At 50.7% G+C, this 7,996-nt stretch overlaps 1 long non-coding RNA gene across 1 annotated transcript; it reads right to left on the bottom strand.

Moving 5' to 3' along the window:
• Window positions 1–4,912: 4,912 nt before the first annotated feature.
• LOC133359647 (uncharacterized) lies at window positions 4,913–5,984 on the bottom strand. The gene is made up of 2 exons (XR_009757182.1): window positions 5,908–5,984; window positions 4,913–5,715 (listed from the first exon to the last, which is right to left on the bottom strand). It is a non-coding gene; the product is annotated as an uncharacterized LOC133359647 (long non-coding RNA).
• Window positions 5,985–7,996: the final 2,012 nt, after the last annotated feature.

Genomic DNA, 7,996 nt, shown 5'->3' with positions numbered 1-7,996 from the left:
TAGAGTAAACACCGCCACGCGTCTAAAATGAACACCACCACGCGTCTAGAGTGAACACCACCACGCATCTATAGTAAACACCACCACGCGTCTAGAGTGAACACCACCACGCGTCTAGAGTGAACACCGCCACACGTCTAGAGTGAACACCGCCACGCGTCTAGAGTGAACACCGCCACGTGTCTAGAGTGAACACCACCACGCGTCTAGAGTGAACAGAGTAAACACCACCACGCGTCTAGAGTGAACACCCCCACGTGTCTAGAGTGAACACCGCCACGCATCTAGAGTGAACACCGCCACGCGTCTAGAGTGAACACTGCCACACGTCTAGAGTGAACACCGCCACGCGTCTACAGTGAACACCGCCACGCGTCTAGAGTGAACACCGTAACACGTCTAGAGTGAACACCGTCACGCGTCTAGAGTGAACACCGCCACGCGTCTAAAGTGAAAACCGCCACGCGTCTAGAGTCAACACGTGTCTAGAGTGAACACCACCACGCGTCTAGAGTGAGCACAGCCACGTGTCTAGAGTGAACACTGCCACGTGTCCAGAGTGAACACCACCACGCATCTAGAGTGAACACCGCTACGCGTCTAGAGTGAACACCGTCACGCGTCTAGAGTGAACACCGCCACGCGTCTAAAGTGAAAACCGCCACGCGTCTAGAGTCAACACGTGTCTAGAGTGAACACCACCACGCGTCTAGAGTGAGCACAGCCACGTGTCTAGAGTGAACACTGCCACGTGTCCAGAGTGAACACCACCACGCGTCTAGAGTGAACACCGTAACACGTCTAGAGTGAACACCGTCACGCGTCTAGAGTGAACACCGCCACGCGTCTAAAGTGAAAACCGCCACGCGTCTAGAGTCAACACGTGTCTAGAGTGAACACCACCACGCATCTAGAGTGAGCACAGCCACGTGTCTAGAGTGAACACTGCCACGTGTCCAGAGTGAACACCACCACGCGTCTAGAGTGAACACCGCCACGCGTCTAGAGTGAACACCCCACGCGTCTAGAGTGAACACCGCTAAGCATCTAGAGGGAACACTGCCACGCGTCCAGAGTGAACACCACCACGCGTACAGAGTAAACACCGCCATGCGTCCAGAGTAAACACCACCACGCGTCCAGAATGAACACCGCCACGCGTCTTGAGTGAATACCGCCACGCGTCTTGAGTGAACACCGCCACGCGTCTAGAGTGAACACCGCCACGCGTCTAGAGTGAACACCGCCACGCGTCTAGAGTGAACACCACCACGCGTCTAGAGTGAACACCGCCACGCGTCTAGAATGAAAACCGCCATGTGTCCAGAGTGAACACCACCACGCGTCCAGAGTGAACACCACCACGCGTCCAGAGTGAACACCGCCACGCGTCTAGAGTGAACACCGCCACACGTCGAGAGTGAACACCGCCACGAGTCCAGAGTGAACACCACCACGCGTCCAGAGTGAACACCGCCACGCGTCTAGAGTGAACACCACCACGTGTCTAGAGTGAATACGTGTCTAGAGTGAACACCACCACGCGTCTAGAGTGAACACAGCCACGTGTCCAGAGTGAACACCACCAAGCATCTAGAGTGAACACCGCCACGCGTCTAGAGTGAACACCGCCACGCGTCTAGAGTGAACACCGCCACGCGTCTAAAATGAACACCACCATGCGTCTAGAGTGAACACCACCACGCGTCTAGAGTGAACACCGCCACGCGTCTAGAGTGAACACCCCACGCGTCTAGAGTGAACACCAACACGCGTCTAGAGTGAACACCACCACGCGTCTAGAGTGAACACTGCCACACGTCTAGAGTGAACACCACCACGCATCTAGAGTGAACACAGCCACGTGTCCAGAGTGAACACCACCAAGCATCTAGAGTGAACACCGCCACGCGTCTAGAGTGAACACCACCACGCGTCTAGAGTGAACACCGCCACGTGTCTAGAGTAAACACCGCCACGCGTCTAAAATGAACACCACCACGCGTCTAGAGTGAACACCACCACGCATCTATAGTAAACACCACCACGCGTCTAGAGTGAACACCACCACGCGTCTAGAGTGAACACCGCCACACGTCTAGAGTGAACACCGCCACGCGTCTAGAGTGAACACCGCCACGTGTCTAGAGTGAACACCACCACGCGTCTAGAGTGAACAGAGTAAACACCACCACGCGTCTAGAGTGAACACCCCCACGTGTCTAGAGTGAACACCGCCACGCATCTAGAGTGAACACCGCCACGCGTCTAGAGTGAACACTGCCACACGTCTAGAGTGAACACCGCCACGCGTCTACAGTGAACACCGCCACGCGTCTAGAGTGAACACCGTAACACGTCTAGAGTGAACACCGTCACGCGTCTAGAGTGAACACCGCCACGCGTCTAAAGTGAAAACCGCCACGCGTCTAGAGTCAACACGTGTCTAGAGTGAACACCACCACGCGTCTAGAGTGAGCACAGCCACGTGTCTAGAGTGAACACTGCCACGTGTCCAGAGTGAACACCACCACGCATCTAGAGTGAACACCGCTACGCGTCTAGAGTGAACACCGTCACGCGTCTAGAGTGAACACCGCCACGCGTCTAAAGTGAAAACCGCCACGCGTCTAGAGTCAACACGTGTCTAGAGTGAACACCACCACGCGTCTAGAGTGAGCACAGCCACGTGTCTAGAGTGAACACTGCCACGTGTCCAGAGTGAACACCACCACGCGTCTAGAGTGAACACCGTAACACGTCTAGAGTGAACACCGTCACGCGTCTAGAGTGAACACCGCCACGCGTCTAAAGTGAAAACCGCCACGCGTCTAGAGTCAACACGTGTCTAGAGTGAACACCACCACGCGTCTAGAGTGAGCACAGCCACGTGTCTAGAGTGAACACTGCCACGTGTCCAGAGTGAACACCACCACGCGTCTAGAGTGAACACCGCTACGCGTCTAGAGTGAACACCCCACGCGTCTAGAGTGAACACCGCTAAGCATCTAGAGGGAACACCGCCACGCGTCCAGAGTAAACACCACCACGCGTACAGAGTAAACACCGCCATGCGTCCAGAGTAAACACCGCCACGCGTCCAGAATGAACACCGCCACGCGTCTTGAGTGAATACCGCCACGCGTCTTGAGTGAACACCGCCACGCGTCTAGAGTGAACACCGCCACGCGTCTAGAGTGAACACCGCCACGCGTCTAGATTGAACACCGCCACGCGTCTAGAGTGAACACCGCCACGCGTCGAGAGTGAACACCACTATGCGTCTAGAATGAACACCGCCATGCGTCCAGAGTGAACACCACCACGCGTCCAGAGTGAACACCACCACGCGTCCAGAGTGAACACCGCCACGCGTCTAGAGTGAACACCGCCACACGTCGAGAGTGAACACCGCCCCGAGTCTTGAGTGAATACCGCCAAGCATCTAGAGTGAACACCACCACGCGTCTAGAGTGAATACGTGTCTAGAATGAACACCACCATGCGTCTAGAGTGAACACAGCCACATGTCCAGAGTGAACACCACCAAGCATCTAGAGTGAACACCGCCACGCGTCTAGAGTGAACACCGCCACGCGTCTAGAGTGAACACCGCCACGTGTCTAGAGTAAACACCGCCACGCGTCTAAAATGAACACCACCACGCGTCTAGAGTGAACACCACCACGCGTCTAGAGTGAACACCGCCACGCGTCTAGAGTGAACACCCCACGCGTCTAGAGTGAACACCAACACGCGTCTAGAGTGAACACCACCACGCGTCTAGAGTGAACACTGCCACGCGTCTAGAGTGAACACCACCACGCGTCTAGAGTGAACACAGCCACGTGTCCAGAGTGAACACCACCAAGCATCTAGAGTGAACACCGCCACGCGTCTAGAGTGAACACCGCCACGCATCTAGAGTGAACACCGCCACGTGTCTAGAGTAAACACCGCCACGCGTCTAAAATGAACACCACCACGCGTCTAGAGTGAACACCACCACGCGTCTAGAGTGAACACCACCACGCGTCTAGAGTGAACACCGTCACGCGTCTAGAGTGAACACCCCACGCGTCTAGAGTGAACACCAACACGCGTCTAGAGTGAACACCACCACGCGTCTAGAGTGAACACTGCCACGCGTCTAGAGTGAACACCACCACGCGTCTAGAGTGAACACTGCCACGTGTCCAGAGTTAACACCACCAAGCATCTAGAGTGAACACCGCCACGCGTCTAGAGTGAACACTGCCACGCGTCTAGAGTAAACACCGCCACGCGTCTAGAGTGAACACCGCCACGCGTCTAGAGTTAACACCGCCACGCGTCTAGAGTGAACACCTCCACGCGTCTAGAGTGAACACCGCCACGCGTCTCGAGTGAACACTGCCACGCGTCTAGAGTGAACACCGCCACGCGTCCAGAGTGAACACCGCCACGCGTCCAGAGTGAACACCGCCAAGCGTCCAGAGTGAACACCGCCAAGCATCCAGAGCGAACACCGCCAGGTGTCTTGAGAGAACACCGCCACGCGTCTAGAGTGAACACCGCCACGCGTCCAGAGTGAACACCGCCACGCGTCCAGAGTGAACACCGCCACGCGTCCAGAGTGAACACCGCCACGCGTCCAGAGTGAACACCGCCACGCGTCCAGAGTGAACACCGCCACGCGTCCAGAGTGAACAGTCCAGAGGTGGGACAAAGTCATTGTTATGCAAGTCACAAGTAAGTCTCAAGTCTTTGCTCTCGAGTCCCGAGTCAAGTCGAGTCAAAGATGGGGCAAGTCCCAAGCCGAGTCAGAAGTTGAAGTCTGCAAGTCTCAAGTCGAGTCCGAAGTCTTACCATTTTAGTTTCGAGTCATTTCAAGTCCTCTTACCACAGAAATAAAATTTATACAAATCATGTATGTCTGTAAGATTTGTATTTATTTAAACCTCTTTTTATACAATGACATTAATCAAACACAGTAAAAAACAGAAAATTTAATTTTCACAAAAAATGCTCTTATTTCAACAGCATATTGCACTAGAACAATGCACAGCAGCTTCAGTCCTGTATTGCATTGACCTCATATTGCAAAACAGTTTAACTTTCAAATAGACATGGGTTCTTTTAGCCTAAACTTTTTTAAACATGTCATCAATAAAATCCTCACTCCTCAAAATTATCACTTCTGAAAAACTGGACCAACCTGATAATATAATTGGAATGCCTCCATAGAGACTGGTGTGTATGAGAGAGAGAGAGCTGTGTGGACAGGTGATGAGCAGAGAGTGAGTGTGTGTGCGCATGCGTGCTGTGGACAGGTGGAGGGAGGCCCCTACACTGCATTGCATTTGCAAAAGATCAAATTGGCCAAAAGTCTGTCAGTCATTTGTGCATGATGGGGACGCAGAATGATGCCACCATGGCTGAAAACTCGCTCCACTGGAGCACTAGAAGCAGGCACTGCCAAGACTCGGATGGCTACTTGAAAGAGTGAAGGAAGAGTCTTACTGTTCAGTGCCCAGAACAAAAGGGCATTCTGTCCTTCTGCCATGTCAATGTAGTGACTTAGCTGTACTGCTGGTGGGGTCCCAACATCCATTTTCTGCCTCTTATGGTATGCAGCAAACAGCCCTTCTCCTTCCATGTCCTCTAGTTCTTCTTCAGCAGGCACCGGCACAGGCACAGGTTGCTCCGTCTCTGCAGCATCTTTCAGGATCAATTCTAAGAAAACGTGTCACAACAGCAGAAACAAAAGAGCTCTTATTACCATTACTGATGTTGATGATACTGTGCAAGACTGAAAATTGTTATTATTGTTAAAGTCAGATTAATATCACATTAGATCCTAGATCAGATTAAGATCAAATTATTCTACGTTGCATTTAAGTTGCATTGCAAGTCAATAAGATTTACCTTTAACTCGTTGTGCCACCTCTGCCTTGATGTCACGGTTGACCAGCACATGGGGCTCAATCCACAGCAGACAAAAGGCTGGATCCAAAGCAGCTGCTTTCAGGTAGACTGTGTCTGAAAAGGGGGCAGTGATCCCTTCTTGAGACTGGGCCATTTTCACATTAATGAAGATCCCAAGAAATCTTTTTTCCAGGGATGCCTGCAGACCTCTGACCAGGCCGCTCAGGAAACGAACTTGAGGCTTCAGCTTCTCAAGATGGTGATTGAGGGACAAGATGGATGGAACAACTGCACTGATTGTAATGACTTTCTCCCCCTGTGTCAAATCAGTTGCTTCTCCGAACGGTTTCAAGATGTCCACCAACTCCTTCAGCAGATTCCACTCTTGTAGTGTGAATGAGTTCTTTATGCCCGGCCTTCTCAAGAACTGCGCAGAGCTTTTGCTGATCACAATGAAGGACTGCTTTCACCTGCCGCAGTGTAGAATTCCACCTCGTGCTCACTGCAGCAGGGATGCCTCTGTGCTCCCCAAATTCACCATCGAATATGTCTTTAAACGTTGTGCTTGTGTGGAGCAGGGAGCTAAGTTTTGATAACTTGGAGAGAGAAGGACATGCCGCTTTTGTTTCTTTCAAACCGTCTCCCACCACCAGCTGCAATGTGTGTGCAAAACACTGCAGGCGCTGTTTCTTTGCCATAGCAGCATCGACGGTTTGCTGGTCTTCTAGGGTTAAGTCATGCCATAGCTCAGGATCATCAAGATTATCTCCAGCATCATCATATTCCTCCTGTTCGCTGGGGAAGCAGACCGTAAATGCCTTGCGCATGTTAGCAGCATTGTCACTAATGATATAGTCCAATTTAGCTTTGATGTTGTATTCATCACATATTGCCTCAAATTGGTCACAGATGCGCTCCGCTGTGTGAGAGCCTTTGAAGCGGTTGCAGGCCAAGAGATTTGTCTTTAGCTGTACCCTCTCTGCATCTCTCTCCATCCAGTGCACAGTGACACCAAGGAATCCCCTCATCTTTCGATCAGACCAAATGTCCACAGTGACTGAAACATGGTCAGTGTTGCTCAATTGAGTTTTTAACTTTGAACGTCTCTCCTCAGCAAGGCTCTCTGTTTTTGTGGTCAGCGTTCGGCGACAGACTGGGGTATACTTGCTGTCCAGCACAGCCAGAAAGTGACGAAAGCTCTTATTTTCCACAATAGATAGAGGAAAATTGCAATCAATAATCAAGTCAGACAGTATCGCATTGGAGATGGCCTTCTGCTGTGGGTGGCTCATGCTGTAACGCCCTACACGAGTGTCTAGGAATTGTGAGATTGAAGGCTGTTGTGGTTCATCTACGATGCTTTTGTTCATCTGGTATTCTTCATACCTGTAACAGAAAAGAATATGAAACAGATGTCAGAAAATCCCTTATAGCCACACGTTGTATTTGAAACTACTCTTTACTCATATCAATGTTGTTGTGTTAATATTAATTGTCTATTGTACACTACGGTATATGATAATACATTTAAGTTTCAGTGTATGCAATATTAAGAATATTTTCACTGCTTCAAAAGTCATAAGAAAGCCCTTTCCCTCAAGAAACTGAAGTCATATGCTTTATAGCAGTGGTTTTCAAAGTGGGGACGGGGACCCCTGGGTGCCGCGAGGGGGTGCTAGGGGGGCCATGGCAAGTTGGCATGAAAAGTATAGCAAAACAAAATAATTGAATAAATTAAATAAGTAAAATAAACCAAATTAAACCAAAAATAAGCTAAACAATATCCCCATTAGTTAAGAACTGCACTATAATAATCTATTGCATCTCTGAACATTACTACTATAATCGTTATTATTTTATTATATACTGTATATATCCCAGTGGTGCGCTGCCTCACAGACCTAGACTACGGTAGCACGCTATGTCCATGCGCTGCCTGCTGTTTGGGCATGATATGAAAAGGGAAGGCTAATGGTGGATCTTCTGTGACTGTGTCATCATTTTCCTCTTTACAGTGTATATGTCTTACTATGTTTCCTGTTGTACTTGGATGGGTTTAGGGATGCACCAACTCCATCGAGTTGTGAAA

This window comes from Lethenteron reissneri, chromosome 65 (genome assembly GCF_015708825.2).
Source record: "Lethenteron reissneri isolate LAM-NWPU_2019-01 chromosome 65, ASM1570882v1, whole genome shotgun sequence".
Classification (NCBI taxonomy): domain Eukaryota; kingdom Metazoa; phylum Chordata; class Hyperoartia; order Petromyzontiformes; family Petromyzontidae; genus Lethenteron; species Lethenteron reissneri.
This window is presented reverse-complemented; position numbering and strand designations above follow the sequence as displayed.